The following is a 27,634-nucleotide window of genomic DNA, read 5'->3' as shown; positions in this document are numbered from 1 at the left end:
ACCCAGGAGGTCCATTCCAACTCTACCATTCTATGATTCTAGGATTTTATATAGAAAAAAATGAACTTTTTATTTTTATTATTTTTTTATATATATTTACATAGCTTGATGTTTTTATATTTTCAGTTATATAAAGAATATCTTTTTATGTGCAAATGTGCAATATGCCTGAATATTGCAATAAGGCCATGTAACATTTTTTGACAAGAAAAAAATAAAAAATAAGCTTTAGATTTCATTTTTGATTTGTTTATGAACAACCATGTTCACATACAGTATAATAATGCCACAGCTATTCAAATAAAACACTTAAATTAGCTAAAAATCAAGACTTTCGTAGGTCCGGTCAAAAATGACCAGAACTTTATAAGTGTATAGAAGACCTGAACAGAACAGCAAGGTTAAAGTACTACCGTGATCATTTTTCTTGAAGAAACAAGTATGATTTCCTAATTAAATGCATTTAGGATTTTTTTCCTTAATAACATTATCTTTAATTTTTCTAATTCTCCAAGAGCCCCATTAACTTGCCCCTAAACCAAACGTATCCCAGAGATGTATAACGTGATATGTTAAGCATAAGAAAAGAAAAACACGTACAACATTCTTGCATCTGTTCTCAAGAAAGTTGAAGATACCAGAAGTGGAACTTGCACTTGACATTGTACTAGACATTTATGGCATATCCTGTGGAATACTGTTGTAACAGGTTCTGCTCAAGATAACTAGTTTTTAAGACTTTTCTTGTCAGTTATCAAGTTACCAAGCGATAAGAATAAAGACAACATAGATCCTGGAAGAAGACTAGTGTTAACCATTTTATGACTTCGCACTCACATTAGAAGACATACATTACTAAGTTAATAGCTTCTATCATTGCAAAGTTATACATTGTAATGATGGATAATATACAGTATAACATAAGTACATGCTGAATGAAGTTTAGAAAACCATTCCTTCTGTTCCTTTCAAGGTCCTTACAAAGTTTAGAATTAATTATTATATGCAGATTACAACTAAAAGATAATAATTGGTTTTTATTTGATATATTTATCCACATTATTATTCTACTGTAAAGCCACCAGAAAGCATGTGTGGTTTAGCAGATCTTACAGACGGAGGCTATCTTGGCCATCTTTCCTATAGATAGGTACACTTACCCTGCTGATTATTCTAGTGTACTCTATGGGAGATCTGCCAGACATCTCTGGTGGTGGCTTATGTCACGAAAAACAAAAGGATTGACAGTCTGAAATTTGACATGCCAGATCATTATCTCACCCAACAATCATCTCTCTGTGACCCCCATACACATACACATTAGACGGTCTGTCAAACCCATCGATATCAGTGGTTTTGGCTCCCCTAAGGCTAATGTGTATGGGTTTTTCTTAAAGTACAGTACTGTATAACAAAACTTTCTAAAAACCTCAAATATGCTTGAATCTACTCAGAATTCTTCGAGAAAGAAAGGAACCATATTTTTCGGACTATAAGACGCACTTTTTTCCTCCCAAAATGTGGAGGAAAATGGGGGGTGCGTCTTATAGTCAGGATGTACCAGCTCTGGCTGTGGTGGGAAGGTGGGGAAGCGGTTTCGCAGACGCAAGAGCTGGCGGCTTTGGTTAACTCCTGTGCCTGCTGCTAAAGAGAAGTGAATATTCACTGCCTTCCACACCCATGGGTGTGGAAGGCAATGATAATTAATTCATTTCTTTTGGGCATCCTGCTACGATTGGCCCCATCCCGTTTCTGGTATGATTGGTCCCATCCTTATTCTGGTATGATTGGCCCCATCCCGTTCCTGGTATGCATGGCTCCTATCAGAAAAGATTAAAAAAAAATAAGAGACAGATGCTGGCCCTGTTAGCCTCACAGGAAACCAGCAGGTGGCATTGCAGCCGCAATCGCCAATAGATACTGCTACTGCAGCGCTGCAGTAAGGATAGCCGCTGAATGACGGTGCCGGAGGAGCCGGACACCGACGGACGCAGGTGTAGGTGTGGTAAGCACAGTGGCGTGTAGCTTGCCACAACCTGGCGCTGACTAAACCAACATACTGTCACCATCTGTAATGTCAGAGGGAAGGGGCTTCATAATAAGTCAGTCACCAGTCCATGCATCCATCATCATACACACATGTCAATCTGAGTCTACACTAGTGCATGGCCGAGCCGCCATGCAGGCTTTTTATAGCCATGCGCTTCCGGGACCTTCCAGTACCCTGGAAAGGACCAATCAGATCCGACGCAGGACCTGAGCATGTGACCCCTGCTCTCCAGTGAGAGGTCACCTTGCGGGCATGACCAGTAGCACGGCACAAGGACTTAGCCTCTGGAGTGGTTCCCTGCAGAGCAGGTTGCGCTACCATTACTGCACCAGAGGTGGCAGCAACATCCAGGCTGTCAGAGCGAGTCTGAGCAGCACACGGAGCGGTCGGAGGAGAATGGGAGACCGCTGGATGTCTGGCTCTGGATTCCTGCTGTGCAGTGTCAGGAATCTGACGCCTAACAGTCCTGCTCCACTGCCAGCAACTGCTTCATGCTTGCAAGCAGCGCATGACAGGGAGGTGCTGCCCCTTTTTCAGCCGTGTTTTTTGAATTTTTTGAGGATTTTTAGTCATCTTTTGTGGCTTTGTTATTGGTTTTGTGATAGGACTCGCAAGTGTGAGGACCCTTGACGTTGGGTTGCGAGCTTGCATATCTTGGCCAAAATATTAAACCAATACTTCACATATTTATATGTATTTTGTACACTTTATTTTTCAGGATGCAGCCAGCCCAGCAAGTTGGGTCTTGCATACAGGGGTGTTCACATGGGATTCATTGAGAGTGCTGGCCAGCCCACCTAATCGAATAGTATGGATGTGACTAATAGGCTGTGAACCAGACACTATGCATTCTCTGCATGTGAATAGAACCCTATACAGGCCAATATTGTGCAAACATAGCAGTCACCCCTCCATTAATTGGTAGGCTGTGACTGGCTGTCTGGTAGTTTGCAACTGTGTTGCCATCTTTGCTACATGGGCTGGCTGGATCCTGTAGTGCCTTTGTTCAGAGTCCTGGGCAGGTGTAACAATAATGTGGGTACTATGGAATCTGATTGCGTGGGATAAAATGAATCTAAGACCAAAGCTGAGGCAAACGAGTGTATTTAACAAAGTAAGAAGTGGAAAAAAAACTAACAGAGATCTTCCTGCAATTGTAGCGAAGTGCACTGCACAATATAGAAATGTCCAACAAACTGAATAGCGGGGCACGACCGTTAAAGGGTTTGTCCGGGCTTTTCACATAATCTCAGTACATATATGGGCTACAGAATTATGACAATAAGTAATTTACTTTCTGCCACTAGTTTGCACAGTTTTCTAGATATTCTGAACAAAACATCCAAGGGGGGGGTGTTATGGCATTGAAATGAGAACTAGTCGTAACCTCCTACTCTACTCCAAACATGCCCTCTGTAGCAACAACCCCACCCTCCATAGCTACAGGCCCTCCCCGTCCACATGAAGACGCCCTCATCACACAGTAACAAATCTTCCCCCTCTAGCAGCCTCACTGGAACAGTAATTATAAAAGGGGGAACAATTGACTTTTGTGACCTCTGCTTCTTGAAATAAGTTATGAGCTATCCATGTGAAAGCCTGCAGGAATGTCTCTTTACAATCCTACCAAATGGGCAAAAGAGGAAATATATTTCTCACAATTATAGAAACCATGTGTATAAATTTAGAATGGTATAATATTTTAGAAGCACCATACCAGATAATGAAAAATCTTTCTCAAATGACCAATTTTTTATATGTGTGCACTAGTCATATGCCATGGTCTTTTTTGCATGTGCTTCATAGTGTTCCTTCCATGCATCTAGTGGCACCTTGTACTTTTAGTGATTGTTACTAGCCAAGTCATTACTTACATTATTTATCAAGATCTGGGGCTAAAACTAAAAAAAAATCTGGCTCGGAAGCATTTCTGCTTGCTGCTTGTTGTCAGTAAACTTAGAATATTCTTGATTATATCCAGGCATATGCTAGTCTTGTTCAAAGGCTGGGGTCAGACTTGTGAGAAACTTGGACGAGTCTCGCATCATAATACCCGGCACTGCCACCTGCACTCGGGAGCGGAGCGTGTGGCTGCACCGTACGCTCCACTCACGAGTGCCGGCGGCAGTGCCGGGTATTAACATGCGAGACTCACCTAAGTTTCTCACAAGTCTGACCCCAGCCTTTGAACACATGCGAGAAACTCTTGCGAGTCTCGCATCTTAATACTGCTGGGTATTAAGATGCTAGACTCGCCCGAGTTTCTCGCATGTCTGATCCCGGCCATAGACTGTGTTTGGTTTTGCAGCATAGGTATATCCACATCTATAGGGAGGCATTGCAATGCAGTCATCAGACAAGAATGGTGTTTTTTTGGAAAAAAAATAAATTTGTTTTCTATTCCCAAATAACCCCTTAATATTTGGGGAAATTTTAAAGATAAGAAAGTCTGAGAAATAAACAGAAAATAGAGTTTGAAAGATTCAGTTTCAAAGCAGAATTTATGAGCTACTATATATATACTTCAATTTTTTCGTAGATTTACGTCTCTTGATTTATTGGGTTGGGCCTAAATATAATGCTGCTCCCAGTAGTTCCATATACTGAAGAGAAAAAAGGGTGGCACTCACCGTTTCTAAAATCCAATCTTTATGGTAACAAATTAAAACTTCTTCAGCAGGGCGGTAGAACAGGAAGAAAAAGTCGGACGGCAGTTTCGCACTCGAAGGGAAACGGCCGTCGTCAGACTTTTTCTTCCCGTTCTACCCCCCTGCTGAAGAAGTTTTAATTTGTTACCATAAAGATTGGATTTTAGAAACGGTGAGTGCCACCCTTTTTTCTCTTCAGTATACGGATTTATGCAATTGTGTATATGGGTTGGCACCCTTGAATCCGTAAGGGCGGTGTATTTGACGAGGTAATCATACGTAGTGGATATTGGGGCTCAGGTGTTGCAGCGGTGCAGGATTTTCTCCTCTACAGTATTGCGCCCAGTAATTGGCTGTATCGGTCACATGCTGTATTTGTAATGTACCCGGTGCCAACATGTCAACAAAGACTAATGAGGAAAAGTAGATAGATTTAGTTAGCATAGAGTTAGCATACTGAGTTTCTTGTTTTTAAACAGATCATGTCTTAGGCCTGTTTCACACTTCCGTTTTTGACCATCAGTCAAAATCCGCCGTTTTTGCAAAAAAACGGATCCAACTTTTTTTTGGCGGATCTGTTTTTTTCCCCATTGACTTGCATTACCGGCGGATCTTGACGGATGGCCATCCGTTGCATCCGTTTGTTTGCGGATCCGTCAATTTTTTTGTGTCCGCCGAGATGCCTGGACGGACCATGTAACATTTTTTGTACTGCAGGATCCACATTTTTATAGAGCGCATGCCCGGAGGAATGAAGTCAGGAGGAAATTTAACCCTGAAATCATTTCTGGCGGACAGAGAAAAAAAATCTCTCTCTCTCTCTCTCTCTCTCTCCTTCCCGGGCAGCGGTTCCTTTAAAATTCTTCATTCGGCGGACTCGTCAAAAAAACGGATCCGGTGGCATCCGTTCACAACAGTTAGGAACGGATCCGCTTTCTGCCTTTTTGGCAGATTTTAACTTACACAAATAACTGAAGTGTGAAACAGGCCTTAAGATTATTTTATTCTGAAACTGGGCAACTCCTTTCAGCCTTCTTACTGTATTTTGCTCTTCTATGTTCTCTTTTTGACTTTGCAATCAGTTGGGGCTAGGAAGAAGCAGAGACGGTGCCGGAACACAAGGAATTTTAAAGAATTATTATATGAGATGTATACAAAGCTGTATACACATGGTTGCTTTACAGGAGTTAAGGCACTATACAAAATGTTTCTGCCGCTTCATTCTTCTGACTGGTGGGGATCTGCCATTGCTCACAAATGGATGGATAATTTGCTTCAGAATAACTATTTGCAATTACAAAATGTTTCAATGGATTAATTGGGTTCTTACCCATTTTAGTTTTTTTAGTCATTTTTTAATAGTTTTAATGCTATGTCACAAGAAGAAATGAGGACCTCTGTTTGGAATGGCGCTAAAGTGAAAGTGCAAGTTATTTCTAATTGCTCCTGATTTTTGCATCAAATTCGATGCCAGCAAAGCTTGAACATGGTTCTGCACAATCTGAGGGGCATTTCTGCTACATGTCATAGTGGCATCATTGTGCGTCATTAAGATTTATGTTTTGAAATATAGCTCTCTTCACCTGACAGCTTATAATAAGACTTCCATGGAAATACTTTGCACAAGTCACTTTAGAAGATCCCAGGATAGCCTTAGCCTTCACCTTTTGATGCCTTTATAGTGATTTTGAGTTATGCTGTGTCTCCTGAGTTACATCCACAGAGAGACTGGTAGCCAGAGAAATAAGCTGGGACAGAGGATTGTCATCAAGTCTGGTCCTCATCAGGAAATCAAAGCAAGTGACAGAATTGTGAGGCAATCAGATAAAAGAAAAACAAGCGAAAGTTACGAGGATTAGACAAAGCAATGGACCAGGGCAGTAACAAACGATATCTGGCAACCAGAATTAGTTGCTGGGGGTTTTAAATAGGGAGCAGCTCCACCCAAGGCTCACAGCAAAAAGTTGATTACAACAGATACAACTGAAATTCAGCACTCTGAAGTTGCAGAAATTGTAGGAGAGTATTCAGATATGAACATAACAGATTTATGTCTGGGACCGATTTAAAATATGAAAACCTATATACAACAATTTAAAATGTATTATAGAATATGTAGCTGTCACAATTCTACCACTCACTGTGTCCTATTAACTTTGAGAATGACAGTTCCGCTACCTTATGGGATCAAGGGCTTTTTGAGCTGTCAGGATTGTGAGTGACAGCTCTACCACTCAATCTGAGGAAAAGGTTTGAGTATTGTGATTGACAGCTCAGCAATCCCATCTGGCTGGGTCTATAGGATGTTCTCCAGGTGTCATTTGTTCTGTGTGATTACAGGGCTATTTAGTACTCTAACAATGGTGAAACCATTGCCAAATGTAGCTTTGCTCAAGTGATGTGTGTGTTTGCTCTGTAATCTGAGTTGTATTCTGATCTCTGTTGCAGAACTGATATTTACCTTTGACCATCTGCTTGATTTACCTCTTTGTCTTGATCTGTTACCATCCTGGCGCTTTGTCCTCGGACTGTTACCTGACTACACTTTTGTATTTTCCCTTTGTCTATTATGAGCCCTCCTTGTACTGACACCAGCCGGACCACTTGACTATCCTGCCTCACATTAGGTCTGTGAGTAGTGACTAACTTCACATTGAGTAGTAACTGGCATCACTGTAGCTGAATATATTGCCCACAATAAAAGGCAACTTAAAGGGGAGGTATATTATATCAGATTACCTTTCTATTGGCTAATACATATTTACTTTAAAAAATGCATGTTGCAATAGCCAGTTAAATATATGATAGGAAGCTGTCAAGGAGAAAGTAATAGCACTAGTATATGGAAAATGTTTAATTTTATGGCAGTGTAGAAAGACCAGTATATAGAAATAATAAATTGTCATTGACTTAAATTAGATGACATTCTCTCATAGAATCGTGACTCAGTAATTAATTCTACAGTTGATGTAACTAATTGAAGAGCATTATGTAAATGCTGATGGCTCTGTAAAATGTGGCGTCTGTTCACATGGGATGCATTTTGGCTAGCACTGGGCAGCTCGCCTGATCTAAATGTATGGGCGTCACTAATAGGCTGTAAGCCAGATGCTCTGAATTACCTGTATGTGAACAACACCGCATACAGATTATTTATTGTGCACTAATATACCAAACAGCCACCCCCTCCATGGATTGGTAGGCTGAGAGTGGTTGTTTCATCAGTATCAGTATTGTTGCACCTGTGTTGCCGCCATCTTTAATTGGGTCCACTCCACCCTGATAGCACATTTATTTGGATGCCTGGGCAGGTAAACATCTCTGCCTTTTTTCTGGTGTTTTTGAATAATTTTTGGAGGATTTCTAAGTGCTCTTTTTGTGTTTTCGCTGTTTAGTGATAAGACACGTAAGTCTGAGGACCCTTGATGTGGGTTGCGAGCTTCCATATTTTGGCCCTAATATCAACTAATACCTCACATATATTTATATGTGTTATTTGCACTGTATCTTTCAGAGTGCAGTTGGCCCCAGATGGCTCTGTAAACTGTGGCGTCTGTTCACACGGGATGCTGTTATGAACAAGTCACCGAGGAGGACGGCAGGAATAGCTAGGCCACCAGGAAACCAGAAAGGTTGGTCACTTAGAAAATTGCAGACCCCAAATCCTAACAACACAACTAACAGTAGCCGTGGAGCGTATCTAGGATGCCCTAGACGCCTCGACACAGCCGGAGAACTAAATAGGTATAAGGAAAGAAAGGTGAAATCTAAACTGCCCCGGAGTAGAACCCCAAAGAAATAGATAGCCCCCAAACATATATTGTCGGTGAGATCAGATGAGAGACAAACACAGGCAGAAAATAGACTGAGCAAAGGATGGGGCCCAAACTGTCTAGATAGGATAGGAAAAGAAAGACACTGTCTGCAATCATGCAAAAACCTTAAAAAATCCAACACGTCTGATGTACAAAAAACCCTGAGGTCTCACGACCTCTCCCCTACTATATCAGCATTCTGGCTTAAACTGGCAGCAAAGCAAAAAAGACTAATATAAGAGGGGACTGAACAAACTGACACAAGCAGGGAGCACGCAGAACCAGTGCATCAAAGTAGAAAGAGGCAAAACCAAATCAGAGGCAAAGGATTAGCAAATGAACAACTTAACTGAAAAATGCAGGATCAGGCAGGAGACAGCAGACCTCAAGTTGCACAGGAAGAACTAATCACCAGCAACAATTGAGGGAAGCCTGCTCACTTAAATACTCCCAATTAGTAACCCCAGATCTCCAATCATCATCAGGTGGCAGACCTCTGTCAATCCGGCCAGCTCCACTACCCACAGTAACCACCAGAGGGAGCCCCGACTCAGAAGAGAATTCACAACAGGACGCATTTTGGTTAGCACTGGGCAGCCCACCTGATTTAAAAGTATGGGCGTCACTAATAGGCTGTAAGCCAGATGCTCTGCATTACCTGTATGTGAACAGCGTCATATACAGATTATTTTTTGTGCACTAATATACCAAACAACCCTCCGAGGATTGGTAGGCTGAGAGTATTTATTTCATCGGTATTGTTGCTCCTGTGTTGCTGCCATCTTTAATTGGGTCCAGTGCAATTGTTTGGAGGCTTGGGCAGATAAGCATCTCTGCCTTTTTTCTGGTGTTTTTTTAAATAATTTTTGGAGGATTTCTCAGTCCTCTTTTTGTCGTTTTGCTGACCTCGGCTGTTACTTGACTACGTTTTTGTATTTTCCCTTTGTCTATTACGAGCCCTCTTGGTACTGACACCAGCTGGACCTCTTGATTATCCTGCCTCACAGTAGGTCTGTGAGCTGTGACTAGCGTCACATTGAGTAGTGACTAGCTTCACAGTAGCTGAATATATTGCCCCCAATAAAATGGCAACTTATAGTGGAGGTATATTATATCAGATTACCTTACTATCAGCTAATACATATTTACTTTTAAAAATGCATGTTGCAATAGCCAGTTAAATATATGATAGGAAGCTATCAAGAAAAAAGTAATAGCACTAGTAAATGGAAAATGTTCAATTTTATGGCAGTGTAGAAAGATCAGATTATGTAATGATAGTAAATTGTCATAGACTTAAATTAGATGACATTCTCTCATAGAATCGTGACTCAGTAATTAATTCTACAGTTGATGTGACTAATGTAAATGCTGGATTTAGGTTAGATGTTACGCATTCAAGGATCTTTCAAATCACTATTTTATGTTTGGATTTGAATATAGGGAAATAGTTTAAAAATTCTATCTACATTTCATATAATGGCATAATCTACATAAAATTGAGCTGTTAATATTTGCTCTTGTCAGCTTGACGGCTATGAGATATAAGAACTTTTTTGATACATTTCTTAGAATTCAACTCTCTGTTCTATGTGGGTTGTGATGAAGAAAGAAAAATAAAAGAATATTAAACAGAAGTGTGAATCATTCAAAAACCTCAACAAAGATGAATGTTAATGAAGAAAAGATTTGAAATTGCCATTACATGGTTTAGATCCTAACCTATGTATTAATAGGGAATGTATCACGCCATTATAATAATGCCAGATAGCAACACATAAAAACATTTATTTTTTTCTAATTTATTTATTGTTGTTTTTATTTTTTCCATATTCTGATTTTTCAGACCCTTTCCTTTCTATTAAAGCATCTAGTTACAAAGGTCTTTTTAAAGGGAAAGAGGAGCTGGGATATCAACTATTGCAAATGGAGGAACACCTTCCAAAATCACAAAGAAGTCTCCACACATGGACATCACCAAATAGGGCCTATAAGAATCAGATTGACTACATGTTTTCACCAATAATAGAGTTAGTCGATCTTAAAAATTATGAAAACAAAGGCAGGAGCTAACTGTGGAACAGATCATGAATTTTTGACATTAAACATTAAAGCCGTGCCAACAGATTAGACAATAGGCTGTTTAGGCTAGTTTCACACTTGCTTTTTTTTGCAGCGCGTTTTTCCCGCAAAAAAACGCATTGAAAAAAACGCATACAAAAGCATACAACTGCTGCGTTTTTTTCAAGCATTTTTATGAGCATGCATGAAAAAAACGCAGCGTTTTTAAGCGTTTGTATGCGTTTTTAGTGCGTTTTTACCGCGTTTGCGTTTTTTTCCAACATTAGGTGGCCCCTCACACTAACCCAAACCATGACTTTACTAACCCTAACCCTGACCCTAACCCTTAACCCTAACCCTGACCCTAACCCTAACCCTAACCCTGACCCTAACCCTTAACCAAACCATACTTAACCCTAACCCAAACCCTAAACCCTAACTAACCCTAACCCTGACCTTAACCCTGACCCTAACCCTAACCCTAACCCTGACCCTAACCCTTAACCAAACCATACTTAACCCTAACCCAAACCCTAAATCCTAACTAACCCTAACCCTGACCTTAACCCTGACCCTAACCCTAACCCTAACCCTGACCCTAACCCTAACCCTAAGCCTAACCCTAACCCTGACCCTAACCCTAACCCTAACCCTTAACCAAACCATACTTAACCCTAACCCTGACCCTAACCCTGACCCTAACCCTTAACCAAACCATACTTAACCCTAACCCTGACCCTAACCCTGACCCTAACCCTTAACCAAACCATACTTAACCCTAACCCTGACCCTAACCCTGACCCTAACCCTAACCCTAACCCTGACCCTAACCCTAACCCTAACCCTGACCCTAACCCTAACCCTTAACCAAACCATACTTAACCCTAACCCTGACCCTAACCCTGACCCTAACCCTTAACCAAACCATACTTAACCCTAACCCTGACCCTAACCCTGACCCTAACCCTAACCTTAACCCTAACCCTGACCCTAACCCTAACCCTAACCCTGACCCTAACCCTAACCCTAACCCTTAACCAAACCATACTTAACCCTAACCCTGACCCTAACCCTGACCCTAACCCTTAAACAAACCATACTTAACCCTAACCCTGACCCTAACCCTGACCCTAACCCTAACCTTAACCCTAAACCCCCTTAACTAACCCTAACTTTACCCAAACCCCTAAATCCCATTGTCTAAACTAATGGTAAAAAAAAAACGCATGTGCAAAAAAACGCATACATGAGCATGCCAGTGCGCACATATGCGCATCCATAGGCTATAATGGCCAATTTTAGCGCAAAACGTGCGCATACGTGCGCATGCGCTTTTTTGCAGGGCCAAAAAATGCAACATGCTGCGTCTGGAAAATACAAACGCACACCCCAAAAAAACGCAGCGCATGAAAATCGCATACGTGCGCTTACCAGCGCGCAGGTATGCGCACCCATGTTAAATATAGGGGAAAAAACGCATGCGCAGGTATGCGTTTTTTTCCAGCGCTAAAAAACGCAAATGTGAAACCAGCCTTACAACTTTGATTTGACCAAACTACCTGAAGTTTTTTTTAATGGTCTGTTCAACTGATTTAAGTCACTGGACATGGATGAAAGAAAGAAAGCATGAGAAGTTATGTACCCATATAAAGAGTAGTATAACTGAAGAAACCAGTAAGACAATAAATAAGAGGCAGAAAAGACCCCCACCAGCCATAGTTGACACAAGAGACAATAAAGATCATCCAATTAAAGAAGAATGGCAAAAGCAAAAGGTAAAAGGCAGGAGGCTGGCAGCATCAGTAAAAATACTAAAGAGAGCCATTCGAGCAAACAACTTCAATACCAAAAAATATGCATAAAGATAGAAACCAAACATCTGAAGGGCAAGACGGAGAAGGCAGCCCAAAGGCTCAAAGAGATAAGACAAAAGTTTCATCAAAAGTAAGCATGTTGAAAGGCGCCAATAGGAACAAACTAAATGAGCCAGAACAAATGAAGGAAAGATGGAAGGAGTACACAGAGCACCTCTACAAGAACGACTCAGTGATATGGGAAGAAACTGAAACTGGAAAAAATAGAGAGCCAAACATTCTGAACACCCTGAAAGATAAAGTCATTGCTGTGATAAAACTTCTGTCAAACAATAAAGAGCCTGGATGTGACAATATTCCAATAAAGCTCATAAAGTCTTGTAAAGCCGGAGTTGATGTTATCACATGCCTCCATTAACAGATATGGACAACTGGTAAATGGCCCAAGGACTGGACTAGATTGGTGTTCTTTCCTATTCCAAAGAAGGGAGATGCCACGGAATGTGGAAACTATCTGACCATTACGCACATACCACATGCCAGCAAAATAGTACTGAAGAAACTATGGCTACAGCTTTACTTTGATAAAATGCTGCCACAGGAACAAACAGGATTCAGAAAAGGCAGAGGAACAAGAGATGTGATTGCTAACATTAGATAGATAATGTAAAGCCAAAGATTACAAAAAGGAGATCTATTTCTTCTTCGTCGACTATAGCAAAGTGTTTGACTGTGTTAGACTAAGTTCACATTAGCGTTTGAGTCTGCAGCGTATCATCCACATCAGCAAGTGCATGCAAAAACGCATGCAAAACGCATGTTTACGCAGCGTTTTTTATGCGCATCATCTTACGCATGATGGGAAAAACCGCTGCGTGTTCATGCATTTGTAAGTGTTTGCGTTGTTTATGCGCATGCGTTCGATATGACATCAGACAAAAATGGGCGTGCCTCATGGGATTTCTATATGTATTTTGAATAATGCATGTGTATCAAACACATGCGTATGCAAGCGTTCCCATAGACAGTAATCCATTTTTTGGACGCACTCATCCGCATGCGCATGCCTGCAAATATTTGACAGATTTTTGATGCCTCCAAAAATGCAACATGTTGCGTTTGCCGGACACCACCGCAGACCGAGAAACGACACATAAGTGCGCATCCGCAAGTGAAAACATGCAAGCGCATGTCCCTGCGTTCACCATGTTAAATATATGTATGCATGACGCATGCGGATCTATGCGGATCAAACACTGCGCGCACAGACGCAAATGTGAAACCAGCTTTAATCACCAGAAACTTTGGAATACCATGAATGATATGCGTGTGCTGAGCCATCTGATCAGCATCATTTGTAACGCTTACATCAACCAAGAAGCAACAGTATGAATGGAACACGGCAACATTGCATGGTTCTAAGTAGAGCAAAGAGTCAGACAAGGCTGCAACCTGCTACCATTTCTCTTCAATTTATATGCAGAAGCTATTTTCAGAAAAGCTGGATTTGTCAAAAAAGAAGAAGGAATCAAAATATGTGGACAAATCAACAACAGTCTTAAATATGCAGACGATAAATATTGATAGCAACAAGCATTGATGGAATTAAGAACTTATTAGGGAGTGTCTAGATGGAGAGCTCAAACATGGGACGCAACACAAAAAAAGACAAAGATATTGACTACTGAAAGGTGCACATTTGAGATAGATAGCGATGAACTGGAAGTTGTAAAAGACTTTAACCTACTCGGATCAATAATCAGTCAAGATGCAGCGATGACACCGGAAGTCAATAAGAGAATAGCTATGGAAAAATCAACATTGAAGTCAATGGACAAATTCTTTAAATCAAGGAACATTTCACAGGCAGCAAAGACATGGCTCGTACATAGTCTTCTCTTTTCTGTGGTAACATATGGATGCAAAACTTTGACAATATTAAACAAGACAGAAGAAGAATCAATGCCTTCAAAATGTGATGCTGGAGAAGCATGTTATTAATGCCATGAATGGCAAGAACAAACAAATCAATTTTGAAACAAATTAAGCCACACGTGTCACTTGAAACAAGGATCGCTAAGCTACGACTTGCCTATCTTAGACACATCATACGAAGAGAGCAATCACTGGTGAAGGACATCATGTTCGGAAGAATAGAAAGAACAAGATCGAAGACCAGGAACTGGTTGGCTTGATACTATCAAAATAATGGTGGAAAAGACCCTAATAGACCTATCTAGGCTTGCACAAGATTCATCTTCCTACAAATTGTTTATCCATTAAAGGGAATCTGTCACCTGGTTTTGGCGGGCTATTTAAATGAGGTCTGTCCGGTCCGATGGTTGGTGTTTCGGATCTTTGCCGCCTCCCCATCCTTAGCCACCGTCCGCAGTTTTTTCATGAATAGGAGTAGGTGTCCACCATCTTTCGCGCATGCGCTAAGCACGGAAGTATTTTGCTGTGTTCCGGGGCCTAGTTAACCGGCGCATGTGCAGTAAGGCTTTTCGGCTTTGCCCGCAGTTGGGCAAAGCATACTGTGCGTGTGCGAGCCAAGAATGCTTAGCGCACGCGCGAAAGATGGCAGACACCTACTCCTATTCATGAAAAAACTGCGGACAGCGGCCAAGGATGGGGAGGTGTCAAAGATCAAAAACACCGCCCATCGGACCGGACACACCTCATTTAAATAGCCGGCCAAAACTAGGTGACAGATTCCCTTTAAGTTGCCTTGGTTCGAGATTGAGTCAAAGGCCATTAAAATAAATAAATAAATAAAACTGGTGGATCATGTGTTGGGAGCTGTGATATCACCTATGGTAAATTGTGGATTGTATGCTGCTGTGTACAGATTTGTTACCTTTAATCATATACAACCTCTAATGAGGTTATAATAGCCAAAGTGACAAATATAAAAATGAAAAAATTCAAGTTTTCCTTTTTTAATGTAAATCATAATAGGAAAAAACACGAAACATTGGCAAACAAGCACCAAAGAGCTTTATGCAATCTAGCCATCGCATTTATGTGCTTGATTAATGTATTCACTTGATAAACTAGCATATATCTGTTGACCCCACTGCTAGTTTGAATTTGGCTTACTTATGATAAACCACATAGATGCCACCAGTTTTTAAATTGCCAGGATGATTATCTAGTTTTGGGAACAATCATGTTCAATTATAGCATGTTCAAGTCTGTCATGCCGCTGCTGTATACTCACCCGGCCTCCGCTCCCGCGCCGCAGTCCCCCGCCGTTTGTCAGCCTTCCCTTCTGATAGGTCTGTGGCTGTCGGCGTCTCTGCATGCAATCCACATGCGCCGTAGGCCATGGCCGCTCCTCTCTCCTGTCACTTGTGCGCCGGCGGTGCCCTGACACGGAAGCACCACCAGACCAATGTCAGACCAGGCAGGGGTATATCAGGCCGACCTTCTTTGATGGAGGCGCCTGATCTTTGTGTTTGTTAGTACACTGGGCCCCTGTTCCATCGTACACTCGCTTGTCTCTGTACTCCAGTCCTGCAGTCCTACTCCAGTCCTGCTTTCCGTGTTCCTACTCCGTCCTGCAGTCTGTGCTTCAGTCCTGCAGTCCTGCTCCGGTGTTCCTGCCCCATTCTGCCATCTGTACTCCAGTCCTGCAGCCCTACTCCAGTCCTGCCTTCCGTGTTCCTGCTCTGTCCTGCTCTCTGTGCTCCAGTCCTGCAGTCCTACTCCGGTGTCCCTGCTGTGTTCTGCCATCTGTGCTCCAGTCCAGCAATCCTACTCTGGTCCTGTCTTCTACAGTCCCATGGTCCTACTCCAGTCTGTTCTGAGCCGCCCCTCTTGGTACTGGCTATCGTGTTACCCGAACCCCTGGGCCTGCTCCTAACGATCTCTGTATAGGGGTCGGCTCTACCTGGCGGCTCGCACGGGGTCCCCTCGGTGCCACAATCCAGATGGTCCACTCCTGGAGATTTTCCTCACCTGACCGCCCGTGGTAGCAAAGTTTAAGAATGGATAAGAATTAAGTAAACTCCTTCCAAATGTGGGCATACTCACATGGTTTTTGACATTCTGGAAGTGGTCGTTAGGATGAGACTTACATATCCATGGTTTACCAAATTTGAATGTTAGTAAGTAAGCAATCATAGCTGGCATTATTTTCTTAAGAACCTCTAACTTGATAATTCAAGACTAGTCAGTGGTGTTAAATGGTAGTTCTCTAAGTTCACCTAGTTAAAAGGATTGAAGAGCTGAATTCCCAGCAATTTAAATGATTCCAGTCCATTGTAAACTTTAGTTATCATTGTTTCCTCAGGAAAAATATTACTATATCAGTATTAGAATAATGTAACAAAGTAATGAGCACCAGATGTAAGTCAACCATTCTGAACTAAGCTTTAGAAGGGAATGATCAATAATGGACATCATGACCTATGTTGCAACTGGAAGATGTTACGGTATATGTAAGGGTATATTCACATAAGGTAGATTTGTTGCAGAAATATTGGTGATTGTCCAGTTCATTTGAATGAGACATGCTGAAATCAATGCACATGCTGCAGGGAGATAAAAAACCCAATCAAAGTTAACTGACTTGATTTATAGTTGTTGGTCTTTCTACAACAAATCTCCAACATGCTGGCAAGCTGAGGTATCCAACTTGTGTCCCTGCAGCTTTTTTTCAAAACTGCAACTCACAGATACAGGTGTTTTTCACATCATTAGAATATCTTCAAATTGTTAATTTATTTTAGTTCTTCAATACAAAAGGTGAAACTCATATATTATATAGAGTCATGACAAACAGAGTGCTCTATTTGAAGTATTTATTTCTGCAAATGTTGATGATTATGGCTTACAGCCAATGATAACCCAGAAGTAATTATCACAGAAAATTAGAATTAATAAAAAACACCTGCAAAGGCTTCCTAAGCGTTTAAAAAGGTCCCTTAGTCTGTTTCAGTAGGCTCCACAATCATGGGGAAGACTGCAAACTTGATAGATGTCCAGAAGGCAGCGATTGGCACACTCCACAAGGAGGGTAAGCTACAAAAGGTCAATTGATAAAGAAGCTGGCTGCTCACAAAGTGATGTATCCAAGAATATTAACGGAAAGTTGAGTGGACGGAAAAAGTGTGATAGAAAAAGGTGCACAAGCAACTGGGATAACTGTAGCCTTGAAAGGATTGTTAAGAAAAGGCAATTCAAAAATTTGTGGAAGATTCAAAAGGAATGGACTGCTGCTGGACTCATTGCTTCAAGAGTCACCGCACACAGATGTATCCAGGACATGGGCTACAAGTGTTGCATTCCTTGTGTCAAGCTACTCATGAACAATAAACAACACCAGAAGTATCTAACCTGGTCCAAGGAGAAAAAGAACTGGATTGTTACTCAGTGATCCAAGGTGTTGTTTTCAGATGAAAGTAAATTTTGCATTTCATTTGGAAATCAAGGTCCCAGAGTCTGGAGGAAGAGTGAATGGTTTGGGGAGCCTTGTCATCTGATGGTGTAGGTCCACCGTGTTTTATCAAGACCAAAGTTAGCGCAGCCATCTACCAGGAAATTTTAGAGCACTTCATGCTTCCCTCTGCCAACAAGCTTTTTGGAGATGGAAATTTCATTCTCCAGCAGGACTTGGCACCTGTCCACACTGCCAAAAGTACCAATACCTGGTTTACAAACAACAGTATCACTGTGCTTGATTGGTCAGCAAACCCACCTGACCTTAACCCCATAGAGAATCTATGGCGTTTTGTTAAGAGGAAGATGACAGACACCAGACCAAACTATGCAGACGAGCTGAAGGCTTCTATCAAAGTGACCTGGGCTTCCATAACACCTCAGCAGTGCCACAGACTGATCGCCTCCATGCCACTCCGCATTAATTCAGGAATTGATGCAAAAGGAGCCCCGACCAAGTATTGAGTGCTATTAACTGAACATACATTTTAGTAGGCCAATGTTTCAGATTTTACAATCATTTTTCAAGCTAGTGGTACAAAGTATTCTAATTTACTGAGATAATGACTTTTGGGTTTTCACTGGCTGTAAGCCATAATCATCAACATTAACAGAAATAAACACGTGAACTACATCACTCTGTTTGTAATGACTCTATATAATATATGAATTTCACTTTTTGTATTCAAGAACTGAAATAAATTAAATTTTTGTGATATTGTAATTTTGTGAGAAGCACCTGTATACAATGCCATTAATTCCATAGAGCTCTACAGACATTTTTGGCAGTTAGTGAAGAACGTCCAATTGGAGACCATTATTAAAGTATCAAAATCTATGGGGTAAAAAGATTCTCTAGCCTCTTGAGATTGAATACAATAAAATGTTAAAAAAAAATGTATTAGGCTGGTTTCACACTTGCGTTTTTTTGCGCTGCTTTATAGCGCAAAAAAAGCATGCATTTTTTCCCCTATACTTTAACATGGGTGTGCATATGTGCGCATACATATGCGCATGTACGCGTTTGTATGCGCATGCGTTTTTTTGCAGTGTGCGCTTGGGCGCACAAAATGCATCCTGTTGCATTTTTTGTGCATCCGACTTGCCCCCAAAAAATGCATGCTTTTTTTTACAGCAAAACACCCATTAAGGTCTATGGGTGCGCATACGTGCGCATTGTAATGCGCACATATGCGCAAAAAACGCATGCATTTTTTAAAAAAATGCACCAAAACCCGCAAAAAACGCACACAAACGCATGATGCGTTTTTTTCATGTGTTTGTGTGAGCAAAAAAAGCGCAGCAAAAATCGCAAGTGTGAAAGTAGCCTTAATACAATGTTCAATTGTAACAGGATTTAAAAATGAATTTTGCAAAATGATCCATGGAGAGACAGTTACACCAAATCAGAGACATTGTAGTGTATAATAAAAAGCTTCCATTTACTAATAGCATGTGAAGCACACATGGACACGTACATACGGTAATTCAAAGGATAGTATGTACTGTATATGAAGCAACATTTAAAGGAATTTCCACAGCTTGTCATTGATAAGACATGAATACTTGATCGGTAAGGGTAGGGCTCCTACACCACTGCCAATAAGCCGGCTGAAGGTGATGGGGCCACAGCACTCCATGTAGCACCACATCCCCTATATTGGTTACCGGACACAGTGATGTATATTAGGTTGTGACTGTACCTAGCACTATAGGTCACTCAGATGGATGGGACTGGGAAGCTGTAAGCTGCTGTACCAGCCGCAGCCTCTACTCCCAATTTACCATATAGCACTTTGTCTGGGGAAACAATAGACCGGGTGTTCATCTGCATTGCTGTACATTGGAGATAGGCACAGAAACACAATTCTACCCTATAGGGTAATTCTCCAATGGATTCATTTTGTGAACTAAAATATTAACATGTCTGAATATTGTATGAAGAACTTGCAAAAATTCCCAGAAAATAGTGAATCTTTACAATAAGAAATCTTTGAGCAGATACATTATTAGAATAGAAGACGCACATTATTGGGCAGTACGGTGGCTCAGTGGTTAACAATGTAGCCTTGCAGTCCTAGGTTTAAATCCCACCAAGAACATCTGCAAGGTGCTTGTATATTGTCCCCGTGTGCGCGTGGGTTTCCTCAATTTCCTCCCGCGCTCCAAAAACATACTGATAGGGAATCTAGATTGTGAGACCCATTGGGCACAGTGATGCTGAGGCCCCTAAAGTGTTAACAGAAATAAAGAAAACTATCTATATGTGGACAGAATTAAAGCAGCACTTCTATATAATAACTACGGGTGCAGGTCCTAGACAATTACCAAAATGTCCGATGTATACAGTCTGGGAAAAAGGCAGTCCTCCTCAACCATTCAAGAGAAGAAAACAGACTCATTCTTCTATAGTGAAGGGGCAGCATGTCAGCTCCAGGAAGGTTCAGTATTGTGCTTGGAACCAAAACACCACAACCACAATATGGGTGAAAAAGTCTTTTTTTTACTTGACTGTTTTTTGGAGTACATCTATCTATCTATCCCATATCTATCTATCTATCTATCTATCTATCTATCTATCTATCTATCTATCTATCTATCTATCTATCTATCCCATATATATCTATCTGTCCCATATCTATCTATCTATCTATCTATCTATCTATCTATCTATCATCTATCTATCTATCTACTGTATCTATCTATCTATCATCTATCTATCTATCTATCCCATATATATCTATCTACTGTATCTATCTATCTATCTATCTATCTATCTACTGAATCTATCTATCTATCTATCAATCTATCTATCTATCTATTTCATATCTATCTATCTATCTCATATCTATCTATCTATCTATCTATCTACCTATCTATCCCATATGTATCTACTTTCAATCTATGTATCTACTATCTATCTATCTAACAAGTTTCAAAAGCGAAGGCAGCACTCCATATTCTTGATTAAAAAAAAATGTGCCGGATTTATTCAACCCACATGTCTGGGCTGGGTGACGTTTCGGCTCTAACTGAGCCTTTCTCAAGCCTTGAATAGATCCTGCACATTTTTTTTATCAAGAATATGGAGTGCTGACTTCGTTTTTGAAACTTGTATGTATTTGGGGCAATGAATAGACAGTTTGCCTGGGGGCTCTGCATCCGTAAAGTATTGTGCTGTTCCCTTTTTCTATTGATATGTATCTATCTATCTATCTATCCACATTATGTATCTATCTATCAATCTATCTATCTATCTATCTATCTATCAATCTATCTATCTATTATCTATCTATCATCTATCACATATCTATCTATGTATCTACTATCTATCTAGCTCTCTACTGTATATACAGTGGGGAAAAAAAGTATTTAGTCAGTCAGCAATAGTGCAAGTTCCACCACTTAAAAAGATGAGAGGCGTCTGTAATTTACATCATAGGTAGACCTCAACTTTGGGAGACAAACTGAGAAAAAAAAATCCAGAAAATCACATTGTCTGTTTTTTTTTCATTTTATTTGCATATTATGGTGGAAAATAAGTATTTGGTCAGAAACAAGCAATCAAGATTTCTGGCTCTCACAGACCTGTAACTTCTTCTTTAAGAGTCTCCTCTTTCCTCCACTCATTACCTGTAGTAATGGCACCTGTTTAAACTTGTTATCAGTATAAAAAGACACCTGTGCACACCCTCAAACAGTCTGACTCCAAACTCCACTATGGTGAAGACCAAAGAGCTGTCAAAGGACACCAGAAACAAAATTGTAGCCCTGCACCAGGCTGGGAAGACTGAATCTGCAATAGCCAACCAGCTTGGAGTGAAGAAATCAACTGTGGGAGCAATAATTAGAAAATGGAAGACATACAAGACCACTGATAATCTCCCTCGATCTGGTGCTCCACGCAAAATCCCACCCCGTGGGGTCAGAATGATCACAAGAACGGTGAGCAAAAATCCCAGAACCACGCGGGGGGACCTAGTGAATGAACTGCAGAGAGCTGGGACCAATGTAACAAGGCCTACCATAAGTAACACACTACGCCACCATGGACTCAGATCCTGCAGTGCCAGATGTGTCCCACTGCTTAAGCCTGTACATGTCCGGGCCCGTCTGAAGTTTGCTAGAGAGCATTTGGATGATCCAGAGGAGTTTTGGGAGAATGTCCTATGGTCTGATGAAACCAAACTGGAACTGTTTGGTAGAAACACAACTTGTCGTGTTTGGAGGAAAAAGAATACTGAGTTGCATCCATCAAACACCATACCTACTGTAAAGCATGGTGGTGGAAACATCATGCTTTGGGGCTGTTTCTCTGCAAAGGGGCCAGGACGACTGATCCGGGTACATGAAAGAATGAATGGGGCCATGTATCGTGAGATTTTGAGTGCAAACCTCCTTCCATCAGCAAGGGCATTGAAGATGAAACGTGGCTGGGTCTTTCAACATGACAATGATCCAAAGCACACCGCCAGGGCAACGAAGGAGTGGCTTCGTAAGAAGCATTTCAAGGTCCTGGAGTGGCCTAGCCAGTCTCCAGATCTCAACCCTATAGAAAACCTTTGGAGGGAGTTGAAAGTCCGTGTTGCCAAGCGAAAAGCCAAAAACATCACTGCTCTAGAGGAGATCTGCATGGAGGAATGGGCCAACATACCAACAACAGTGTGTGGCAACCTTGTGAAGACTTACAGAAAACGTTTGACCTCTGTCATTGCCAACAAAGGATATATCACAAAGTATTGAGATGAAATTTTGTTTCTGACCAAATACTTATTTTCCACCATAATATGCAAATAAAATGAAAAAAAAACAGACAATGTGATTTTCTGGATTTTTTTTTCTCAGTTTGTCTCCCATAGTTGAGGTCTACCTATGATGTAAATTACAGACGCCTCTCATCTTTTTAAGTGGTGGAACTTGCACTATTGCTGACTGACTAAATACTTTTTTTCCCCACTGTATCTATCTATGTATTATCTATCTATCTAGCTATCTATCTCATTCGTTCTATCTATCTATAAATCTGTCATCTAGCTATCTTTTTTAAATAAAAAAGACAAAAGAAAATAAGAAAATATCTATAGATGACAGGATAGATAGATAGATAGATAGATAGATATATAGATAGATGAAAAGCCAGACAAAGCAAAATGCATGTACATTTACAGCACATTGTAAATTTATAGTTTAAAAGTCAAATCTGTTCTTAAGAATAGTAGTTACCATCTGACAGTACAGCTCAGACATAGCAAACAGATGTACACTATAGACCTCAGATGACATAGCAAGAAAATGCCTCTGCCATACAATGACAACAAGGTAGAGTAGCAGTAAAGTCCTCTGTAGGAACTAATCTCAATTAATACATTTTACAGTCTAGAGGTGAGCAAAATAGTTCAGACTCGGTTCTGAATATGATCGGAATCAAATATTGTTTTTTTTAACATTTGTCAAACACGGCCGAACGTCATTAGCGTCAATGGGAGTAGAAATTACCGAATATGTTCGGAACCGATCATAAGACACATATTCGGCATGAATATTGTTCGAATACGGCCCGAATATGTCAAAATCAGATTCGAGGACAAAATCCAAACAAATTCGCTCATCTCTAGTCGTAACGTGTCCAATCGTAGATTTGCAAAATATGGCATCCAAACTTATCAAGTCAATTGAAGACATTCCAGCAAAGTTTATAATAAGGGCATAAAAACGAAGAATTTTTTAAGAGCTGTATCCAGTGTTTGGAATATCCGCTCCTAAACTATATGTGGTTGCACATAACTGTAGCCACTAAAAGCTTATGCAGATGTAGCAGACCTGAGTTTGCAGTTGGCTTTTGTGCACAATGCTATCTCTCAAGCCAGATAATGTAGTAAATATGCCGGTAGACCAATATGAAACCATACATAACACATTCCGATATTACACTGCAGACTTGCTCCGGATGACACATTCCGCTCTACAACATCTCGCTACGTGGATCAGTTTCGGGAGCTAACGTAGTGGGTTTCTAGAGACTCCGTAAAGATGCTCAACGGAGAAGTGCAACATTTTATTTGCTCACTTCATAAAAGAAGGGCTCAGAAGGTCTGAATATGGTGTTTGCAGCTGTCCTTTGTTTCCTAAAGTTGGAAGTATTGTACGATCCATAGGTAAGTATTCATTGCTAATAATACAATGCAATTATATGAAAATGTTCAGGCAACAACAAATAATAGCCCAAAGCATGGCGAATTATTAACTCTATTATTATTATTAACTCTGAGGATTGATTGTACACGCACTTTACACAATTAGCCTAAAGTTAGTCCATAACCCTAAAGCATGCATGAATATTATGATTTTTTTGCAAATAAAAATAAATCAGCTTTATAACAAAAACAATAACCAAAGAATGACTAATGTTCTGCGCAAATGAACAGATCTAGCAGCAGTAGGAGCCGGACCTTACCTTTCCACAGGCAGGCTGCAACTGAACTGAGGCAGACACATGTACAGAAGAGAGTCAGGGACTGAATGCAAATCGCACACTCGAAGGGAATGGCTTCAAATTGCTGTTTGGCTGGGAAGGAGCTCTTAGGGAGAGTGGTAAAATATGGGACAGTTCTCTCTAGTCTTACCCATGCAGAAAAAAGTTGAACAGTTCCACCTACAACACAATGTAAACATGTCTGGTGAAGAAATGTTAATGAGAACCATCTGATCTGTGCTTTGCTTCCTTTATTCCATCATCGTAATCATCAGTACAAAGTATACAACACCATACCTCCCAACGTTTGAAGAACAGAAGAAGGGACAAATTACATAGCGTTCATAGCGCGCCAAGACAATTTTAACCACAACCCAGTCCACACAAATTTCCCATTTCTTTCTCCCCTGGCAGGAGCAGATGGCAGAGGGATGGTGGCAGTGAGGGACATTCAGAAGACACCTGGGGCTGTATCCCGTTAGGACTAGAGATGAGCAGATCGGTTCACAGGACTAGGGTCTACCGTCTAGATTAGTGCTACCTGGTGGCTGGACAGGAGGCCACAAACCCTTACCTTCTGGCATTCCCTGAATGGTTTTTGATCACCCAGAGCTGGTGCAACGTCATAGAATCATAGAATCATAGAATGGTAGAGTTGGAAGGGACCTCCTGGGCCATCTGGTCCAACCCCCTGCTCAAAGCAGGATTCACTAAATCATCCCAGACAGATGTCTATCCAGCCTCTGTTTGAAGACTTCCATTGAAGGAGAACTCACCACTTCTCGTGGCAGCCTGTTCCACTCATTGATCACTCTAACTGTCAAAAAGTTTTTTCTAATATCTAATCTGTGTCTCCTCCCATTCAGTTTCATCCCATTGCTTCTGTCTTTCCTTGTGCAAATGAGAATAAAGTTGATCCTTCTACAATGTGACAACCCTTGAGATATTTGTAGACAGCTATTAAGTCTCCTCTCAGTCTTCTCTTTTGCAAACTAAACATTCCCAAATCCTGCAACCTTTCCTCATAAGACAGGGTTTGCAGACCAGTCACCATTCTGGTCGCTCTTTTCTGAACTTGCTCCATCGTCATCGATGTGTCCCGCTCATCTCTAGTTGGGACCTGAAGATTTATTTTTTGTTCATTCATTTATAGTCATAGCATCCAGAACTTTTTCTTCTTTATATAGCTTCATTATATGACATCTGACTTTTTTATGTCTGTTAAGGCCGTGTTCACACATTGCAGAAATACTGTGTTTTTTGATTTATGCACCAACGTGCACAACAACAATCTTCTCTGAATATAGCTGCATTTTTAAAAGAGAAAAAAATATCAATCACAACATTTATTTACGTCATTTACTGCTCCCGGTAAATAATCTGATCAGTGTTGTGCGGGTCGTTCCTATTACAAGGACACCAATTTTTTCTGTTATTTTCTGATTTGTGATATTTATTATTTAAAAAAAAAGTATTAAAAATTACCTTATTTTTTTCGTTATCAAATGTTTTTCATTTTTTTAGTAATTTTATAGTATGTAAAAATTATTTTTTATTCTCCATCTAGAATACAAATATATAGAAATACACTGAGGTGTACAATTTGTCAGTACAATCTGCCTGTGGAACCAGGGCCTGCAAAACAGATGAAGAACAGAATTTTTTTTTCCCATGGAGTCACCGGAGCCTGTGGCTCAAGTTGAACTCAGCTTTCCAAAGATGTGTTAAACACGGTTAATTTATGTTTTAAGGGGGGGGTAATCACTAGAGTTGAGCGACTTTTGGTTTTTTAGGGTCGCGTTTCGTTTCGTGAAACCCGACTATTCCAAAAGTCGGGTCGAGCAAGATCGTCCGATTATAGGGAAAAGTCGGGGTCGTCCCGAAACACGAAACCCAATGTAAGTCAATGGGGAATAAAAGTCGGCAGTGAGAGGAGGACAGGAAACACACCAACAGTGCCCATTTGAATGCCAAAAGCATCAATTCTTCTTTCTTAAGCTTGTCAACCTTAATTAACTTCATAATACAAGTTACTCACTGAAAAATGGGGGTTATTTGGCTACAAACTGTGGGGGGGGAGGGCTGGCTCCAGGTTTTCATGTGCCCTGGGCGAAAGAGCGCCCCTTTAACACATACCACAACTCATCATGCTCCGATACGGCAGAGAAATAGCGGTATAGTACAATGAAAAATACCTCACTTTTTACATCTCATGACGAGGCCCATCTATTTCTCCATACAGAATCATTGGTCCCATATAATGTTTGAAACAGTATATGATGAGCTCCACATAATGCTACAGTATATGTTGGTCCCCATGGATGAAGCTCCACTGTCTTATGGGCCCAAATAATGCTCCAAACATAATGGGCCCCATTTCTAATGCTCTAGTGTATAATGGGCCCTGTAAATGCTGCTCCAGTGTCTGATGTCCACCTTTGGAATGTTCCAGTGTATGGTGGGCCCCATCTATCATTCTCCAGAGTATAGTGCTCCCCAAAAATTGCTGTCCCAACATTGAAAACAATCAAATAAGTCTCCTCGCTAGGGAATCCCTGTACTTGTCTGGACAGGTGCTGTAGCTTGCTTAACAGCTCGCCAGCCGTTCTCACGCCCAGTATGGATTGCACGTGATTGCACAAAGGTTAGAAAGGGTACCGTATCCCTGGATAACATGTATGGATAGCGTACACATTCAAAATATATGTCTATACAGCATGAGGCAGGCTCAGACGGTGTTAGGCCCAGTATGGATTGCACGTCATTGCACAAAGGTTAGAAAGGGTACCGTATCCCTGGATAACATGTATGGATAGCGTACACATTCAAAATATATGTCTATACAGCATGAGGCAGGCTCAGACGGTGTTAGGCCCAGTATGGATTGCACGTCATTGCACAAAGGTTAGAAAGGGTACCGTATCCCCGGATAACATGTATGGATAGCGTACACATTCAAAATATATGTCTATACAGCATGAGGCAGGCTCAGATGGTGTCAGGCACAGTATGGATTTGACGGCCCAGATTACACAGCGGAGGAGCAGGGAGAGGTAAAGATTGCAAATGCTGGGGCCCTGCCCAAGCAAGGGGGGCCCACTCATGGGCGTCGGTACTGGCACTGGGCCCCTCATAGTACAGCGGTGTGTCTGACGGCGGGTGTGCACCACCACCACCGTCAGAGACACTTGATTGCACTATGAGGGACCCTGTGCCAGTGCCCGCGCCCAAGAGTCGGCCTACCCACCTGTCCAGGGCAACGGCACTCGCACGGTGTCATGCGGTAGGTGGTGACCCCGGCCATGGGGGGGGAGGCAGCACAGTTAGGGAGT

At 41.2% G+C, this 27,634-nt stretch overlaps 1 protein-coding gene across 2 annotated transcripts in view; it reads right to left on the bottom strand.

The window, feature by feature from the left end:
* Window positions 1-24,393, bottom strand: part of TMEM100 (transmembrane protein 100) — a 136,618-nt gene extending 112,225 nt beyond the window's left edge. For both annotated transcript variants that reach the window (XM_073588109.1, XM_073588108.1), the window contains exon 1: window positions 24,285-24,393. The gene's annotated coding sequence lies outside the window, so the exon portion shown is untranslated. The remainder of the gene's footprint in view (window positions 1-24,284) is intronic.
* Window positions 24,394-27,634: the final 3,241 nt, after the last annotated feature.

This window comes from Dendrobates tinctorius, unplaced genomic scaffold (assembly GCF_039654945.1).
Source record: "Dendrobates tinctorius isolate UK_male_01 unplaced genomic scaffold, ASM3965494v1 ptg000103l, whole genome shotgun sequence".
Lineage (NCBI taxonomy): Eukaryota > Metazoa > Chordata > Amphibia > Anura > Dendrobatidae > Dendrobates > Dendrobates tinctorius.
Note: the sequence above shows the minus strand (reverse complement) of the source record. Positions and strands in the feature narration are given on the sequence as shown.